Below are 20,364 nucleotides of genomic sequence, written 5' to 3'. Positions count from 1 at the left end.
CAGGTTTTAAAAGAAATAGTTGATCTTTAACTATGCCACTCAAAGCTCTCCAAGTTTGGCAGTGCACTCTGAGAGCCAAGTAAAGCAGTGCAGAGGACTGAAGTGAATGAATACCTGACTCCTGAATCTTGTTTGGCCTTGGGCATGGGCTTTCAGCATAGGGGAATGTACAGAGGTGCCAGGTGAATGCTTTTAAAAGACCCCATGTGTCTGTGGAATTTAGGTGACTCCAGGTTAGGAAACAGCTGAGCAGAGTTTTGCACAAATTACAGTTTGGGATTTAGCACCCAAATTTTACATGAGCCCTTGTCTGACTTTGGAATGCCTACATATGGAGAAAAAGAAAATTAACTGCTGACTTTGCTAGCAGCTGCTGTATACTCAATACTTTTGATCAAACCATTTTTACTTAGGTTCCTGAATACAGATTTATGAGCCAACCTTTAAAACTCTTGGCTGAAGTTCTTAAAAGGAATTAATCTCTCATATACTACCCATGATGAGGCCCCAAAACTACCAATGGCTAAATTCTTTAAGAAAGAAAGAACAGCTGTACCACACTAAGTCATGGATATACTAGGCTTGGCACCCTCCAATAGTGGAAAATAGTAGGTGCTTGGGGTAAAGTGAAAGAATAGGACAAGCACAGATTGATACTTGTCCAAGATCCTCTCTAGGCAGTTCAGGGATTCCCTGTACGAGAAGTTCTGTATTCGTATTTAATTGCTGGGAATAGCTGGGTGGTTTTTTTCCCATGAACTTGCCCAAACACCTGAATACATGTAATTTTTTGTCCCCCACTGCATCTTACAGCAAGGAGTTCCAGGTCTTCACTGTGGGTCCCTATGAATAAGCATATCTTTCTTGATTCAAGAATTCAAGGTGCTTCCTTGAACCTGCTCTTTGCTGGGATCTTTAGAGAGAAAAATTTTGTGGTCATTCCTTACTTACCTCTTTTTTGCCAGTCAGGATTTTAGAGGCTTTTTTAATTATATCTCATCAATATGTCACCCAAGTTCAACATGAGCCTCTGCATGTGTACATTTTAGGGTAGAATTTGACCATGGACTTGTTTGTGGATTTATAGTCATGTTCTAGAACCTCTCCTGTTCCTATATAAGCTCTAGGAAATAAAAAAACAGATTCTATTCATATTGGCAGCAGAGACACACTCAGGTTGCTGCAGGAACCGTGAAAAATCCCCTTTAATTACTTTTGAGAGCTGAAAATGCCAGAGTTGAGAATTACATGAGGTTCTTGAGTAGAAGTGCATGTGCATGTCCACACAGACACACAGAACTGCCAAGGCCATCTGTGCTGGAGGAAGGATGGTGAGTTTAGTCCAGGCAACGCTGAGCGAATCTCAGTGCCCGGCTTGAAGACACTGCTGGCTACCATGGAAACTAATTGGCACTAATAAGTAAGGGACATTAGCTGTGGGAACAAAACAGGAGTAACTATTTCTTGATATCACAATTACCTGTAATTAACCTTGTGTATTAGGATTGTCTTGAGTTACTTACATAAAGCATTAGTCATGTTGTTACAAGTCTTATTTGAGTGGGGTCAGTCTGACCATAGCAGGAAGTTCATGGGTTTGATAGTCAACTTGAAAACCTGTTTTATGATGCATTATTTTAACAGTATTTCAGGTACAGCTCTTCCAGTGCAGCTCTCATTCCAGCTTTTAAAACCTAAACTCTTTGCAGATGGCAGTCTGGGTAGAAAAGAAGCAGCGGAGAAGTCTGTTATAAACTGTCACAGCAAACTAAATCTGGCTGTAGTCATAAGAGTAGCAGTACAATTATCCCGCAACATCAGCAGTAGCATTTATCTGAAAACGTGATCATGTGCAATGTTTGAGGGCTATTGCTAACGTTGGTTTTGGAGATGAAAATTTGTATTTCAAGTTGTTGAAGAGTCTTTGAAGATGTGTGGGTGTGCATGTGTCTCTGTGTACAAAACACGCAATTAACTGTGTCAATTTTACACTATTTTGACTTGACAGGCATCAGCAGAGGCATCCCTGACTCACACAGGCATAAAAATAGCAGAACCGGGCCTGCACATCGTATGAATGCTTGGTATCTTGTTTATGTATATTTATGCAGAGATATAATACACAGCATTATATAAGCATACACACAGCACAACATGAAGTAATTGCACTGCACATAACCATCATTCATGTTGGTTAGAAGTATCTAGAGGTTGAACCTGGTTGAGTTTGCATCTCATCTGACCAATATCAAACAGAGCAGTGGTGAGCTGAGCTGCATTTTAAACAATGACTCAGTACACGGGGTGACACAGCACAATTTGGGGGGGCTTTTTTGATATTCCGCATCTCTTACCACTACACATTTTTAATGCAGTTACTAATACAATATTGGTAAGAAGTACAACTGAAGAAAATGCAGACGAGTTTAATAATGCCTCCAGGGCTTTCGGTGTGTAAGGTTATCCATCCTGTTTACAGACCACAGTCTGCTAGAATAAAACAAAATCAAACCAAACCCTTGCCCTGAAGACATAATTGGCAACGTTAAGCATCTTACCATACCCCAGGGACAGCAGTTGCATCCATACTTCAGCATGTATTATTGTCGAAAATATTGTTTGGTTGTTTATTTATCTGGAATTAGCAGATTAGGGAGTAACACTGAAGTGAATACCCAACATCTGTGAAAGCAGTTTCAGTTTAATAGGCTAAAACAGACACCATATGATCACTTTTAGGAAGAATTTGAGCAAATGCAATTGTGACTGCAGTTTCTTCTTCTCTCTCTTCTCCAGGTCAGCTCTGATAACAGCTAACCGGGCAAATCTTTATCTCTTTAATCTCACTTTTTATCAAGCATTCACTTTGCCACTAGTGATTCAGAAATAGCTTTGTGTAAGGTATTCAAGAACAAGTAAGGCAAATCAACATTTCAGGACTCTCATATGGCTCTCATACAGCGGGGTAGAGTGTGTCTTTTCACGATTGCGAACCTTCCTTCAAGTTGGATGTTAACGCTTCCAGAGTAACTTCTAATGCCAAAACGACGTTCCTCCCTTTCAGTTCAAAGAAAACGCAACATCTGTCATAATGTGAAATGTAGATTTAATGCAAGTGTCAAGTCAGGCACTTGGTAATGAGGTAAAAACCCTTGAGATTTTGAGTCTCTCTTCCAGCTATCCTGTTACAGGGAGGGGAAAGGAAAGAGCTGTTTCTTTGGCACTTAGCAGCTTTTCTGCGTCCCTTATCTACCTTCCCGGACATCTTCGGTCAGTTAGTGTGTTTTTGCTGGCAGCGTCCCCGGGAGGGAGGAAGGTGTGCTGACGCTTGCTTTGTGGCCGAGGGAAACTGAGGCACGGACTCGAGGCAGGCCAGACCGGGGTGGCGCTGCCCGGAGCCCCCGGCCCGGCGGGGGTGGCGCTCCCGGGGGGCAGGGCAGCCACCACCGCCCCGGGCCGCCTCCCGCAGGCAAGTCCGAGGGGGCGCGGCGGCGACGGGGAAGGGGGGAAGCAACAGGTTGGTGGCACCGTTTCCCGGGGGGACGCGGCGCTGCGCCCGGAGCCGGGGCGGTGGGCGGCCGGGGCGGGCGGGGCGCTCGCAGCCGGTGCGGGGGCCCGCGGGCAGGACCGGCAGATCGCCTGTGGCCGAAGCAGAGCGCTTTGCCCTCCGGACCTGCCCTCTTCTCCCCGCCTCGCCCCCCGTGTTCCCTCGGCCTCCCTCCGCCGCTCCCCCGTGGGCCGCGGCGCGGCGAGGAGCTGGCGTTTCGGGGCGCAAATGTCACGTCGCAGTGCGAACGCCTCCCGCGTTAGCACTTGATCTCTTTTAGAAAAGCGTCTCTCGGAGGAGATTGCCCTCAATAGACCCGCCATAAAAAGATTTTAGTGTTGCTCTCGTGCTTCTGTGCATCCCACCGGGCGGGGGTCCCAGCGGTCCCTTGGGAATACAAGGAGTTGTGAGAAGTAACACAACTGGCCACCAGACTAATCCACTCCCTCTACCTTCCCGCTAGTACCTCCCCCTTCTGCTCTTTTTTTCAATAGCAGCCCTTTCTCCAAATCTCAGGTTACTTTGCTAAACAGTTCTCAGCCCTATAGTTTCTGCCCTTGTCTCTGCCTCCAGCTCCTTAAGAGCCACCCAGCCCCAGCGATTGGATTGGGCAGCCCGCCTTGACACACCACTGTGCTGAGTGCTTGAGGACGTGTTTCAACAGATGGTTGGGGTTAGTGTGTGTCATCACACTCGAGTGGGGATTAGGGAAGAGAGGCAGCCTTGCTGGAGCTGTGTGGTCTTCCCCAAGTGTGAGCTGCAAGCAAAAGAAGAACCACCTAGCTTTGGGGGAGAAGAGGGAAGAATCGTTGCCAGCAGCTCAGAGGGAAAAATAGAACCCCACACTTTTTTCCAGGTAAAGTAAAGGCACCTCATGCCTCCCTCTCTCTCTCTTTTTTCTTTTTTTTTTTTTTTTTTTTTTCCCCTTTCCTTTTTCCTTCACGGTTTTTAGAGGAATGCTAGCACAGCACACTTGTCAAAGCCAGTTGCTGCTGCCTTATCAATGCTGCTATTGTACGGCTGACAGATAACAGCGAGCCCAGCCTGATGCCCGGCTGCCCTCACAGTGCTCACACCCCTCAGGCGGCTGAGGTCACGCTTGGGAAGGTGCGGACGAGGCCATCCCATCCCATCCCATCCCATCCCATCCCATCCCATCCCATCCCATCCCATCCGGAGCGCTGAGCCGGGGCGCTGCGGGCGCCGCCGCTCCCCCCCGGCGGGCACCGCTGGCCGCTGCGGCGCGCACGTGCAGTGCGGAGCCCGGCGCCCCGGGAGCGGCAGCGGCAGCCCAGATGCTGCTGGCGGCTGCCCCCGCGCGTGCAGATCGCCCCCCCCCCCCCTCCCCGGTCCCAGCAGAGCCGTGGAAACGGCATGGCCGGGCGGGGGCAGGCACCGCGGCGGAGTGTGTCCTCGGCTGCGAGCGGGATGCTGGAGCTGCGCGCCGGCTGCCTGGGGCTCAGCTGGGAGCACAGCAGAGTGCTCCGAACGCGCCTCGGGGAGGGCTGTAAAGTTGGAGGGCTCCTTTATGGAGACCTGGCTGGGCTTCTGATGATCGGTGTCGACGCGGTTTGGCTTACACATGGGCTTAAAGTTAAGAGAAACCCAGGAAAGTAAGGAAAGGCAGGGTGCAACGTAATGCTGCTCTTGCAGCTGCAGCAGAGCAGATGGATGTAATTCATTTGCAGATCTGTTTGTGAAAGTTTTACAAGTCATTGAAAACTAAGTAGCATCACTATAATGGATCATTAAAGTCTCACTGTATTTATAGATTCTAAACTAGCGATCTGAAGTGTTAATTAAAAGTAAGCAAAAATTTATGTTTAGGAAGGAAAAGGGGCAGAAATGTAATTAGAGATTAGTTATGGAAGTGCTCTGCTATCATTTTCATTTAATTCCTTTATTAAGTTCACTGATGTCTGGAGTGTGGGAAGCCCAGAAAACTAAGAAGTCAGAAACGTTGTCACTAATTATGGTATGTTATCTTATCAGAGAATTAAGACGTTCTCATTGTTTTGCTCTAAATGATCTCGATGGAGAAACTAGAGGATGGGCTGTTTTCCTTTTTTTTTTTGTTTGTTTGTTTGTTTTTTAATAAAAGATTTACTGTATATATATACTGTCTTCCTGTGCAGAGTAACAAAATCATTTCTTTCTTTCACACTATAACAGATCTTCATACTAACTCTCACATACCTGTGGTGCTTACGAATTATTGGCCTCCTACTTGTGAAAGAAATCTAACACTGTCCTCACCATTTACAGGTGAGATATTCTATAAATAATACTGTATATAATGTGTTCTGAAACAAGATCTGTTTAGTAGGCTGAACAACGGGATTTATAGCTGGTGCTTTGTGATTTTGGCATTCAACTGTGTAACGATGCCCATAAACCCATGTTTCAGGTTCCATATATATTTTTGCCTGAAACCAACTTTTTGTGGTTTTGGGGTTTTTTGAGGGGGTTTGGTTTTTTTGTGGTTTGTTTGGGTTTTGGGGGGTTTTTTTTGGAGGCGGGGGGGGGGCTGACTATTTGGCCCCTTCTTCACAGGTTGTTCTCAGCTTGTATTTTCAAACACACTTTTCAGTAAGAATGTGTCCTCGGAAGTGACCCGCAGCAATTTGAAACAGAGAATTAGCTAAATCCCCAATATGACTGCATAACCAGACCAGGACGTATGTGAATAAATTTGACCAGTTTTTATTTTTCTCTCAGTCTACTCTTTCTCACTGTAAAAAGTGATGGAAAATTTTACAAGCTTAAAAATGAAAAACAAAACCAAAGGAAACCTCATTACGACTCTGTGTTGAAGCCCTGTATATTGGATTTCTCCTCTTCACTCTTCCCAGTGCGTCCTGTGAGAAGCCCAATAAGCCAGCTTCAGTGCACAGAGATTTAGCCTTCCAGCAAAGCGAAGGTGCAGTGCTGTGAGCTGCACAGCCTGCTGCTGTCACAGCCTAACTGAAACGCGTCCCTCTCTGTGGGTATTGTCAGATCACAGATCAGATGATCTATGAGAAAATGTATTTTTCAAGAAAGTGCATAGCTAGCTACACATGCCCAGCTTGTTACTATTTTTCTAGGGGAAAAACCTAGTTTCTCTAGCACCGCCAGAAAATCTTGCTGAGAAACTAGAAACAGCAAATCATGTTTTTCCTTCCTTTATAATGATGGGGCTGTTTAAAAGACAATGCCCACGGGGCAGTCCAGCTTCTTGTCAAAATGTAATCTACTATACCAGATGGTAAACATTCAAAGACATATTTATGGTGACTTCTACATACCTTCCTTTGACACTGCCTTTTTTTTCCCTGAGAGCACTTGTACTGGGTACACACATGAAGTTCCCATTAGCATCCTAGCAGCTGTAAAAGTGTTCAGGATTCACAAAGATGTTCCTCACAGTGAGATTAAAATAATCTGAGGAAAAGATCTGAGACAAGTACAACTTCAGTAGATCCACGATACACTCAAGGTTAAAAATTCCAGAGATACAAAAAGATCCATAAACTGCCTCATGAAAGCTGTAACACATTTTTGTTGCGGCTAATTCATCTTTGCTTTATATGGAATGCTAAACATACCAGGCATGTCTGTACTATCAACTGTGTTTGTGATGTGAGGGAATCTGCACTGCACAAAAGCTGGTGGGTTTCTTTTTCTCCCAGCTAGTGAAGACTTGGTGGGATACTTCATAAAGTCATTTTCAAAGTGTCACCATGGGTTTTTTTCCATGCTGTTCTGAGCAGTGAGGTAGAGCCCAGGAAAATGTTTTCCAGCCAGAATGTGTTCTGCCCTGAATTGTCTTAATTATGTGTCAGTTTATTGCTTGTCAGAGGCTTCCTCTTCTTAGCACTTTATAATCGAGGTGGGTGAGCTTGTTCCATTATAATACGCAGCTTCAATTTCTGCTGCTTGGCATGTCTCCTTGGCCTTCCATTGATTTTTGTCTCCATTTCAGAGGAAAAAAAAATAATTATGATTGGTGTAATTTCACATTGAAAAAAAAAAAAAAAAACCTTGGTGAATTTCCAAATGGCATGTAAATACATCATCAAAAAGTAGACTAAATGAGAGGTCATTAGGGAAAAAAATGCATGTAGGAATCCAGAAGTATCCTAGAGATGGCAAGTATCAGTGTGAAAATTATTGTTACAGCTCTCATTCCAGTCAGGAACTGATAAAAACAGTTTACTAAAAATGTTGTGATGCTGGGGACAGTGTTTCCAAATGTGGAAGCTATTATAAAACCCACTCTCAGTGGAAGCTAGGCAGCTATGGAAAAAAATAGTTTGAAATATTTGCAAATTCTGTTCTGACTAGATCACTTCATTGCAGACTATTTTGACAGTTTGCAGTTTATTATCTAGCTTTGTTTAACCTACATAGTGCACTCGATGTTACATGTTTGTTCATGCAGGATCAGGAGTTTGAGCCTTGTGTGATGGCAGGACTCATTCTTATCCAGGCGAGGCTGGACACTTGTCACAGATGTCATGGGAGTCATGGGTTCCATGATTTCCTTAGCTTTAAAAAGGGCTTTTGGGGGATTTGTCTTTGAGTGGGAAGGCAGACTGATGCGATAACAATTGAGAAAGCTCCTTTCTGAGTGCCTTGAGAGCTGCAGTGTTCAACAGAGAACGGAGGTCCCGTGACAACTCTGCGGTGACACAGAAAGAATCCAATTAATGGCCACTCCTGCTGTTGATACTAGATCTCTCCGAAAACATTTCCACCATTACCACCCCCATTGTAATCCCATCCACGACACTGATAATGGGATCAAGAGTGTGTTTTCAGAAAGCCTGTTTAAATTTTAACCGCTGTCTTCAGAGAATTTGAGGGTATTAAATTAGAAGGCACAGAACAGCACAGCTCACAAGAGAGCTACATGGCATACATGTCACCCAGTAGCTGTCTTTCTCATACTAGATTTTCCTAATACCTCCATCACAGGTAGAGCTTCTGTAAGGGGGCTACAGATGGACTAGGGAGGCTGTATGTACATAGTGAATAATCCGTTGGGTTATGACTGTCCCTGCACTGCAGTTACCTGTAGACCTTGTTACACGTTGTGGAAAAAACATGCAGTTACACATGTGGAAAGCAGCAGAAGGGAGTGTGAGGTGATACAATCCCCTTTGCTGTGCCCCAGTACAAGCAGCAAGTCAGCCTGCTTCTCTGTTTAACAAGTTCTAAATCATCACTTTGCCTTCCCAGCTGGACCAGCAACATAATATTCCACCACACCTCCAACCCCCTTCTTTTCATCCTTCACTTTTCTTGCTCCAACACTAATTCACCATTTACATATGATCACAGTGCAGTTAGTCTACTGTTTTCTTACCAAGCAGGGCAGGTTCAACACTGTCATATGATTGTAGAGGACACTTTGAAGTGGAAAGACTCAAGGTCTTCACCAGCATCACCTCAGCATGCAACACAGTAATATATGAATTACCAAACCAGACACTTTATAGCTGAAATATTTTAGCGTATTTCAGTTAGGTCAGGAGACTCCTTTTGAGAGCCCCTGCAACGTCTTTACTTTAGTATTGCTTGTTCATGCTCAAAAGTTATTGTTAACTGGTGAGAGTAATTTCTTTTTAATTTTGGGTGTCCTAACACTTTTATTTTCTGAGAAATCAAATACTTGTTTCATCTTCTAGTTCATGCATTGCACACAGCAGATTTGGTATCAGTGATTTCCCAGAACTTCAATTCCCACTTTCAGAATCTGCTTAAAAGTTTTGGTAAGGCTTTGTTACTGTGTATGTGCTCTGTTAATCCTGGAGCTCTGAGCCTTCCTAGCCTGAACCATCACTGGTGATTTGGTTACAGTGAAACATTTTTCTAATAGTTGCCCTTTTCACCCAAGATTTTATAATGACTTTGTTAAAATTTTGTTTCGATTTATCTTATAGCAAAAATCGACTTACAATTGACTATAATTCTCCACTGTAGTTTTTATAGCTCCCTGCAAAGTTGATAATATTTCTGGAACTCCAAACAATAATTATTCCTGTTCACCAATTTTATCACAGCATAGTGTGATGATATCGCCGTTATATTCTGGAAGATTTCTAGATTTGGTACTGTGCTATGGCAATCCAGTCTGTTTTGTAGATCAATGCTAGATTATTCACAGAATATATCATGCAATTTCTAAATGGAAGCAAAAAAATGAAAATAATTAATTTTATGTTATTTTAAAAAAAAAATCTTTCCTGATGCCATCTGAGTGTAATTATGGCACTGCATGTTGCCATTTCTCTATGATGTGACTCTAACCCATCTTAGCAAGGAGAGGAGCTGCTCTGCAACAGCTGTATTTATGTGGTGCTTCACAGGAGGCAAACTCTATTTGGAAAGCCTGCAGAGAAGATGGGGAAGCTTTTGGCACCAGAGTTCTGGAGAATAAATGTAACAGGGAGCTGAACATAGGGATTGTTTTTCTCAAAAGCATCCATAAATTCTATGATTCTATGATAAAAACAGAACAGTGGTCTGTTCCAGTATTGTAATTGGAATGTGCCAAGATGTTCATTATTCTAGCATGTGCACTATTTTGTCTGTTTTCACTTAAAACCAGAAAAATGTGTTACCAAGCCCATAAATGTCTACAGAACTGCCAACTCTCCTTACTTTTATCAGTAGTCTCATGATATTCAGCCTCCTTTGTAAAGCTCCAAGTGTTAGAGTCAAGATATAACGTGAGAAGTTCAGATCTCTCCTTTCTGTTTTTTTAAACCTAATCCTCCTGGTTGCTGAGGAAGCTGACTTGCATGCAGCTCCAGAAACATGAAGAAAACTAGCAGAAACCCCAGATCTCACTAAGTAAATGCATGCAGACTTTGTGAATAAGGTGGGTTTGTGTATGTCACACCTGGCAATTAAAAAAAAAAAAAAAACAACCAGCGTTTTTTTTCCTGAGGTTTACCGTAATCAGCTCCCCCTGAAATTTCTGATCATTTGTCTGATAACTCCCGTTTAGTTAAAGAGCTTTTATTGCAACAGAGGGTGGGGCTGCTTGACTCCTCTCAGCCAGTGGAGTAGCTTGCTGCCCTGGAGAAATCCATCCTTGATCCTCCCATCCTCTGCCTCCAGCTATGTGTTCCCATCTCCTCCCTCGTGCCAGGTTTGGCTCTTGGCTCACCCCCCGGCCTGCTGGATGAGCTCCCCAGAGCAGTGGGAAGCTGCCTTGGCTGACTGCTAGTGAGCTGGTTCAGCTCAGCAAGTGGACAGGGTCCACGTGGTGCAAGGGAAGCATGTGGAGCTGGTGGCTTGGGCTGAGGGGGAGAAATGTGACCTTTCAGAGGAGCGTGAGCTGTAAGATCACTCAGCTAGCTGATGATACCTCACCCTGCGAACCGGGGCACCGTGGGTGTCTACAGGAGAAGGTGTGATAACAGACATGTGTGACTGTGCCAGTGTCACCATGAGCAGAAGGCTAAATGAGCACTTTTAACAGAAACCTGTCTGTTTTTATGGAGAGGACTACTGTGGTGTCGCTCAGAATATAGCAAAGGCCCACTTACTGTTTCTGACTTTCCCAGTCAACAAACAGGATTTGGAAAGAAGCTAATAAAGAAGCATAGAGAGAAAACAGGAAAGAAACACAAGTGTCTGCTGAGCTGCTGCTTTAAAAAGGTGAATGAGATCCTGAGGGTGGGATCCAGTCTGGATAGCCAAGGCAGTTGGGGTGCCCCTGGGTCTTAAATACTTAGACAGAAGCTACCTAAAGGCATGTTCTCTCTCTGATCAGTGGAGAGTCCCTCTGAAGGCCTCCAGGCATTGCGGTTAGGCAGGCAGTATTTCCTCTTGGAAACCTTTAAAGGCACTTGCCTCTTTTAGTTGCACATGTAGGGATGGAGTTTAGCCACTTGCTTTACAAGGATTGCTAAGGAGCTTCAGCTGGAGGGACTTGATATCAGCTTGGGTTGGTTTCTTGGTTGGCCCACAGATGAGCAATGCCATAGATAAACACTGTCTGTATTTGAACAGCCATAATGTTAATTCCTTTGCAGCTCTTGAAGGTGTTCCTATACTTTTCACAGAAGAAAGTATGAAGCAGGTCTTTCATTTGAACAGCAGGAACTGTGATTCACTTGAAGAGACTAGGATGCTCGTTTTAGATTAAATGTAATTGTGGTACTGACTGTAGAAATGGAACACTGTACTCCTCCAACGTGTCATCCATTTCAGTGCTGGGTTATGCCAACAAGAAAAATGCATAACTTTCTCTTCATAAATTATATAAGTTATAGGAAAAAATCTTAAAATCACCCGCTGTTGTTACTTGAAAGAATGCCTCAGAAGCTGTGGGGCAGATAAAGCTTAGGGGGATCAGCGATGTCGTTGATGCCTACAAGCACTAAAGTTGTAGTGAGGAGTAATGGATGATCTTACAAGGCGGTGATGTTGGACAAAGCATGGAAGAAAGACAGAATTGTAAAAGATTCATTGCCCATGTTTCTGGATTTAGCTATGCTAAATCTTTTGAGGATTATCCTCCCACTGACTTGACTGCCTTAGTGCATGCCAGTCAGAAATTAGAGAACAGTAGTGCAATGGTAAACTAAACATACTGTAAATAATCAGCACATGATACCTTTTAGCTACCACTTTTTTCAAGGACTGCAAAAATGCTGACAAGAGTAGATTTTAGAACAATGTTTGCGTTTTGGTAACTTGGCAGCAATAAAAAAGTACACATTCAGCCAATCTTTGTAGTAATTTTTAGCATGGTTTCCCTCGGTGTCATTCCCCACTCTTTTGTTGAAGAAAATAGCTGTAATACCTGTATGTGTCCCTAGCAAAGCTCATGTGAATTTACCTTGTTGTTATCTATTTTACATCTAGAGTCAATTTATGAACTGAGACTGTAACACTATCTGCTTGGCCACCATTGTGTGGGATTTAGGGAGATCATTACCATAGTTAGACCGATAAAAATGTTCTGAAGTTAACACAAGTTTATCTGCCAGGCATTCCAATAGTTTCTTTTATCTCTATATCAGTAGAGGGTTGGCATTTCTTATCTCACTGTAAACTTTAGTCCATTGCTGGTATACAGGCTCACAGAGGAAGGCTTCCTGTGCTGTACTGCTCTGCAACTCAACTCCTAAGTGCAAAAGGACGCCGAGTTAGTTTTTTTATTTCCTTCTGTGTGTTATGGAGAATTTCTCTAAAGCATGGATCTTCTGAAGTGAGGAAGAGTAAAATTAAGAGTCTTTAAGGTATGCGTAGTCAGGGATCACCAGGCTCCTCAAAAACATAACAAATAGTTCAACATAGGAAGACAGGCAGCCACAATTAGGTCGTTTCCATCCTATTCAGCTCACATCCAGTTTTCCCTTTCACTAAATTGCTCTGCAAACTTTCCCTCTCTGCAAATTTTGCACCTTTTTTGCACCTCAGCACCTTGCGGAGGGCTTGAGATGCAATATAACCATACTCAAGAAACAGGTCTCTGTTACAGGTACTTGTTTTGGTCTTGGGTACCATGGATACTTCTAACATAAAACTCAAGTCCATTTAATCCTGTGAATCCTTTGGAGTAGAGAATAGCTGCCAGCGTGGTCTGCAAAAGCCAGGTAAAAGAAGGATGTGGCTAGCTAGAACTGATGTCCATGCTGTCTTGGACAAGTGATATTGTGCAACCTATCTTGACACTGTCCATTTTGAGGAACCCTGTCTACCTTGTATGTAAGCCTGGAGAATTCACTGTTCTTTCTGGCAGCTGGACAGCACGAGTAGTGTGAGAATATCATGTGTACTTTGTGTATTTCTCCTTTTTTGTGCTGTGTAAGAGTCCTTGATTGTTGTCAGAAATCCACAGGGTTATTGGAAAAAATCATGTGTGCCAAGGAGCTTGAACACGTCCCTGTGTTGAGTGAGTTCTGTGATTATACTCAGGAGTATACCTACCACACTGCTGACTTTCTATAGATTTTCCCTTTGCATGTTGGTTCAAGGTTGCTTTGAATAAAGCCGTTTTCTGCCTACTGTGCACTATTTACTGAGGTCATTAATATGAGCATCAGCAGCTCCAGTTGGGATGAGTGATGCTACTGCTGTGACCTGTCTTCTTCACTCCTCTGCTGGAGATTACTAATGGAGTACACTCACACACCTCAGGAGCTCCAGTGCAAAGTCCAGTGCAGAGCAAATTTTAATTTGTCACAAGAATATTTGCCCTTCAGCCAGAGACAGTTCAGATAACGAGCAGCAGTGACTGAGACATTCTACATTTGCTGCACTATTACAGCCCTACGCTGAAGCCTGAACTGTGACACTAGTGCTACCATGGCACTGGGAAAAGAGACACAGACGTGGAGCACCAGTGTGTTGAATGTGGTAGCTGTTTGAACTGTACAGTGTTTTTCTAGTCTCCAATCACCTATAGCTGCCAAAACTGCCACTTTTCCCTGACTGCAGTAGAAGAATATGCTGGGCTTTTCAGTTTGGAATTGATCTCAGTAATACATATATTTATGGGTCTGGGTTTTTTTGAAGTCATGCCTTACTGTCAGAAAACTAATCTTTAGAAAAAGTGTTGCTGTTAGTTTGGATGACAGCCTAACAGAGGGCAGAGCAGGTCTCCAGGAATGCCTCACCCCTCTCTTCCAGACACCTTGCTGAGTCACATCTATTATGACATGAGGAGCCCATGTCTCAGTCCTTATCTTCAAAGCTCTTTGTGGGCCACTCTCATTGTTTGAAGAAGCTCTTTGCCCTGCTTTGTCGGGAATCATTGACATCTACACTTAATAGGAACAATGTTACTGAACAATGGAGGATGAAAATTCAGGTGGGCAATAAACTGCCATGCTGACAACATAGATACAGGAATTGCAAATCAGTCTGAGTGAGCAGGCAACTTCTGAAACAGACAGAGAAGGAGTATGAGTCATGGTTGATAGATCTCCTGAAGGAATGTAGATCAGATTTGGTGAGTGGACCAAATGGAATGAAATACATTCTCTCCCTCTCTCAGTGGCATTTCAGTGTGCTTCTTGCATGTATCTATTGATCCAACCACATATCAGTCTGCTTAAAGGTATACTTTTCTTCCAGGAGAAATCCTGAGCACAGTATCGCACCATCCAACATTTCTAGGGTATTTACCATGTATCATATTCTATTGTCCAGTAACTATAGATGCTATAATGGATATGGGGAGGTGGTAGTGTCAAAAAGAAGCTAATCTGTTTTCTCAGCAGCTTGGAAATGACATACCTAGAGACCTTAATTTCCATCTTACTTTTTTGTAGTGCTGGAAGAAAATCTTTTCTTCCTTAGAAGCCTCATGTATAACAAAAATATTCTACTTTGGTAAAGCCACGTATGCCCTGGGAACTGTTCAGCTTAAAGTACACAGGATGGAAGATTACCTTGGGCACCACATATTATATAATTTTCAAAGACTAAAGGTATTTCTTCTGCTGTTTCTTATGTGTCCTTCATATTTTTCCCCATTTTTTATATAGTACATGAACTGTTTTCCATGTATACTTTTATGTTTTTTCTACTTTAAGATCTTGTGTTCAATCCTGTCAGGAAACTTCTTTAAATGAAAGTGTGGAGTGATGTGGAATAGTTTTAATGAAAGCCAAAAGAATGTGAACTTAATCTTTTTCATAGGAAGTTTTGTTCTTTTCTGTCCTGTGCCCTGCTTGAACACATTGGCCTTTTTTGACCTTTTTCTTGATGAAGGTTAAGTGGGAAATATCTTGGCTGCAGCCTTTCCAGCTTAACCAGAAAGACTTTCCATAGTTCATGTTTACTTTCCCTGCTATGGGCATTCATCTTTCCTGAATCAAAATTGTTAAACTGCATTTTCAGAGGGAAATTAATAGCTTGTGGCAATGATGATGAAGTGTGAAGCCGTCCTCTTTCATGTTTCCAGCTTCATTTTGCCAGTGATGATTTCACCAGTTGTCTTGCTGGAGATTAACAAATCTCAGGAACAAATCTCAGTTTGGTTAATGAACTCCTCCCAAGCATCTTTATTGGCATTAAAACCAAATGTAAAGAATTGCTACATTTGCAATCTATAAATACTGAGTGCATTGCTTCTGCAAAAACCTAGAAAGGTTGCCATGTTTTCCATCTCTATCTGGGCATCTTTTGTGCCTACCGTACATATGCAGAGTGAGAGTGAATGCTCTTGGCTAGTGGGGGGTCTGTTCTTGGTCCTTGGTGTGCTTGCTGCAAAATACTTTGGCAGTCTCCCTGTAAAAGAGTTTCAGAGAGAGCAGGCTCTATGTGTTCGGGACACTGCTGATTTTAATGGAAAGGCTGTTGTGTTCTTCAGTTGTCACACCCTTGAGAGGATAAGGGCTAGGTTTGAACCTCTCTCTTGCGCTCAGTCTCAGTAGTAACCATTGCAGAATTTTGCAGTTTGGGATGTCTCCATTTGTTACGCTACAGCAAATTGTGCTCACAGCTTTGTTATGAGAGACACCACAAGGTACAGAGACAGTGTGAGAGCTGACTGTGTAGTGATGGGAGAGAACCAGCCATTCTTTAACCTCACATTTCATTTTGGTTTAGTCCTCTATTTAATCAAGCCACTTCTTGCCCCCACAAAACACTATAATATGATTAGCACTGTGTTCTTCTGAAAATAATCTGAATGGGGATGTTTAAGTAAATTATTTATCCCTCTGCCAAGAATAAGGAAAGTCACCCTGTCCTGTGAAGAGAAGACACTCTCAACTAGGCTACTCTCAAACATAATAAACATTTCATAGACTTACAGAATGATCGCCGGAAAATTTAGGTTGGGAGGGACCTTAGGAGGTCTTAGGCCTGCTCAAACTCAGACTCAGCTATGAGATCTGACCCAGTTGCTCAGAGCTTTATCCAGTTGGGTCTTGAAAATCCCATAAGATGGAGAGTGTGCAACGTCTTGGGCAACTTGTTCTCCTACTTGACTTCATCACAGGGAAGAAGAATGCTTTTATTTATACCCAGTTTGACTCTCTTTTGTTTCAGTTTATGCCCATTATCTCTTGCACACCTGCCATGCACTGCTGTCTCCTGACAGAGCCTGGCTCTACCTCCTTTAAAACCTCATTACAGGTACTGGATAGCTGTTGTGAGGTCCCCCTGAAGCCAGCTCATCTCCAGGAGGAACAACCCCAGGTTCTTCTCACTGCAGGGCAAGTGCTCTATCCCTCAGTTACCTTGATGGCCCGTCACTGAACTTGTTCCAGTTTATCATTGCTGTTCTTGTACTGGGGCCCCCAAAATTGGCCATAATACTCCAGGTGCCATCTAATGAGCTCTGAGCAAAGGGAAATGACCTCTCCTCTCAATCTACTTGATATGTAGCTGTTAATATAGCCTAAGATGATGATGGCCTTCTGTGCTCCCTGAGCATACTGCAGGCTCAGGTTTAGCTTGCTGTCTAACAAGACCCTCAGCAGACCTGCTCCCCAGCCAGTCCATCCCCAGCCTGTATCATTGCAAGGGGCTCTTCTTTCCCAGATGCAGGCCTTTGCATCTGTCCTTGCTGTATTCCATAAGGTTCCTGCTGGCCCATTGCGGCAGCCCACCTAGGTTCCTCTGAATAACAGTCCTGTCTTGAGGAGATCCACTACTCCCCCCAGTCTGGTATCATCCTCAAACTTGATGACAGGTGCTTATTTTGCTTAAGACACTTGCCCTCAAGGTCTTGTTTTCATTATTTTACTTCAGATTTTTATTCTTGATGTTTATCCTGAGTTCTCAGTGTCTCTGGGTAAACTGGATATTTATAAAAAGCAGTGTATTAAAACAACCTTCCATTCCAGCTTGTAGTTTGTTCCCGATGCATACAGTTCTTCTCTAACTCACCTTTAAATAGCCCTTCCAGTCACAGGGAGCTGCAGGACAAATATTTCTCCAAAATATATTCACATGGGATGGTCCTCTTCCTGTTTTTGGCCAGGTCTGTCACAATAGACACCTTTAAGATCTCCTTTAAAGAGTCTCTTTCAAATGCAATGAGTTTCTGTGCAGCCCACCTTAACAGAGTGTTGAAGACTACTACTTAAAATATATAGGCTAAAAACATGCAATACTTTTATTTAGAGTTTAGGCTTTATTTTCAGTTAGGGGTTTTATTGCCTTTTTCAGAAGTTTGAGAGGACTTTAAGTGAACTTTGTCAGTCTTGAAATAGGTCCATTTCAAACAACTGCATTCTACAGTCTGGAGCTCTGAAACCAGCCTCCAAAATTTTTCATCTCTTATCATCATTTATATTGTTTCCTCTGAGTTCCTTGCTGCTCTTTAGCAGCACTAGCAATGCTGCCTTTCTTCATCTGCATGTTGTTTGCAGTTCCTCCCATAACTTCACTGTCAGATCTCAGTAGTGGTGGTTCTTTTATGTCTCTATAACTTTAGAACTGCTAATTAAACCAACCTAATTTTAATACAACATGCATATTTTATTGATGCATGTATTGTCCTTATAAAGTTATCTTAAAATTCTATCTGTTGCCAGATAAAAGAGTTAACCAACAGAGCTGAAATTTATGAACTTAAAACATACAAAGTCCAAAGCCACCCTAGTTTATGATTATTCTGGGTAATTTTGTTTCCCAGTCAGTCTGTCTGATTTCTACCTAAGTTTGCTCTTACCTGCCCTTTTAAAAGCTCCCTGCTGTCTAAGCTTAAGAACTTTGTGAATGGCACTCAATATTCAATTCATTCAATGCCAAGCATTTAATTAGGAAGACATCACTTCTACCAATCTCTGGTGTATTCTAGGAAACATAATTTTAATTTTTCCTGTCATAGTTTTGGGGCAAAATATCTGAATCATTTTTTAGGGACTCCCGTAGAGCAGATACGTGTGACCACTCTCATCTGAAGGATGTTTCCAATTTCTTTGGCAGTGCTCTTTCAACCACAAGAGCTTTGACCATGTAATGGTTGAGTACCTGATAGAACCTCCTCAAGAGAATGAGTCATCTATTCCTGAGCAATATAATTTAGACACCTAAGCTCTGAGAAGGCAGACGTTTCCTTCTTGCTAGCTAGTTAGGTCTACTCTTTGCAGGGCAATGGGTCTGAAATGAAGACTTCAACTCCTCACTTGCAGCTTGGAGCCTGAACACAGATCTCTGATTCCTCAAAAAGATTTCAAAATCACTCCTCCCAGCTGTTGCTCCATTAATGTACTGGAGATTAGAGGTCCTATTGCAAATAAGGCTCCTCAACTACTCTGCATCTTGATGTAAATTGAAGTAGTCATTTTTACTCGGTAGTTATATCGGTCTATAAACAAGAAGCACTGGGAAGCATGGGGGTATAATTCCCTCCCATTCTGCTATCTCTGTTATAGGGGCAGTTACCTTGGCCACAGATGGGGGTATAGAAAGTGGGACAGCTGGAAGAACTTAGTTTAACAGAGTATGAATTTCCAAAATCATGCATCATGGCCTTGAGTTTACTCATGTCTTGATATTGTGCTATCCTGTACATCATGATATTAAGGAAGGACTGCTGATACCAGTTTTCCATCTTTTATGCTTCAGAAGAAGTTCACAATACAAAAGATGAATGAAAGAATGTAAACCCAAGTTTTAAGTTCTAAACCAGGTTTTATAACTAAGAGATTTCACAGCCCTTCATATTGCTGGAGAAACTCAAAAGATACGTGTTTAAAAAGACCTCCTTGGAAGAAGAGACTTAATGTAGTTGAAGCTTGATTCTAATCTAATTTAGATTTTGTGAGTAGAACATGGAAAAAAAAACTGTCTTAGTAAGAACTAGTTCCACCATCATGTTTTAATAAAGGAAGTGAATATTTGTTCTGTGTGTGTATGTGTGGGTGTGCGTGGGAGGCACAGCAACAGAAGTAAATCCCTGTACCTCTAGCATTAGAATATTTAACATAGTTTTCACTCTTCTGGACATATTTCACCTCAGGATTTGCCCATTTTTCAGTTCCTGATAAGGACATCCATTAGTATAAAAAAATTACACAAATATGAGAGAAGCGGTGCAGACTATAGCTCCCAGCCAATCCATGAGTCCTTTTGCCTTCATCTTTAATCCAGCTATGCCACTATGGTAATATAAGATTTCAACAAAAGAGGTTTTTTAATGAGAAACAAAATTTGCTAGCATTCTGAATTATATACTGTACTGAGGATGCAAAATGTCTCTGGTTAGACTGACAAGTCACTTTTTTGACTGATAAAAATATATTCCAACTGATTACTAAAGCAGTGTTTCTTAAGGATAATGGTGTAATAGATACAAATTCATCCCATAATTCCTTTAACCTCAATAAATATATTGCAAATGTTTAGTGTCTATTGTGGCAACCTAAAGCAGAAGTCTTAATTAGGCTAAACAAAACAAATACATAGGAGAGAGTTTTTATGTGTGTTTCCAATTTCAGAAAAAAATCTCACAGATTTGCCTTTTTTTTCTTTTTTTTTTTCACATCTTGAATCAGACATGAGCAAAGTGCTTGTATGTGTGTGTTTCCCCCAAAGCACTGGGAAGAATATCGTGTGAGAATTATCTTTTCCATTCACAGTCATGCTGCTATTTGGTCACATTTCAATCCACTGGAAGAAAAAAAGGAGGTGGGGGAATTGAAAGCACAACAGAACTGCTTAACTGAGTTGAAACTTCAATGGTGCTGCAACACTTGACAGAAGGCAGAGCTCAGTTGTAGCTATGGAACGGTTCCACATTTCTCAAAAAAAAAAGAGTAATAAAAAAAATTGAGAAGCAATGACATTAACAAGATAATACAAAAGATTTATTACTTATAATTCTTTTTCTTTCTGACTTTTTCAAGTAA

General features: G+C 42.4%; 1 protein-coding gene across 1 annotated transcript in view; it reads left to right on the top strand.

Annotated features, from left to right (window-relative positions):
• Nucleotides 1–4,103: 4,103 nt before the first annotated feature.
• SULF1 (sulfatase 1) overlaps nucleotides 4,104–20,364 on the top strand; it is a 127,887-nt gene continuing 111,626 nt past the window's right edge. The window contains exons 1-2 of the mRNA XM_037381926.1: nucleotides 4,104–4,403; nucleotides 5,720–5,812. The gene's annotated coding sequence lies outside the window, so the exon portion shown is untranslated. The remainder of the gene's footprint in view (nucleotides 4,404–5,719; nucleotides 5,813–20,364) is intronic.

Source organism: Falco rusticolus, chromosome 3 (genome assembly GCF_015220075.1).
Source record: "Falco rusticolus isolate bFalRus1 chromosome 3, bFalRus1.pri, whole genome shotgun sequence".
NCBI classification, from domain to species: Eukaryota; Metazoa; Chordata; class Aves; order Falconiformes; family Falconidae; genus Falco; species Falco rusticolus.
This window is presented reverse-complemented; position numbering and strand designations above follow the sequence as displayed.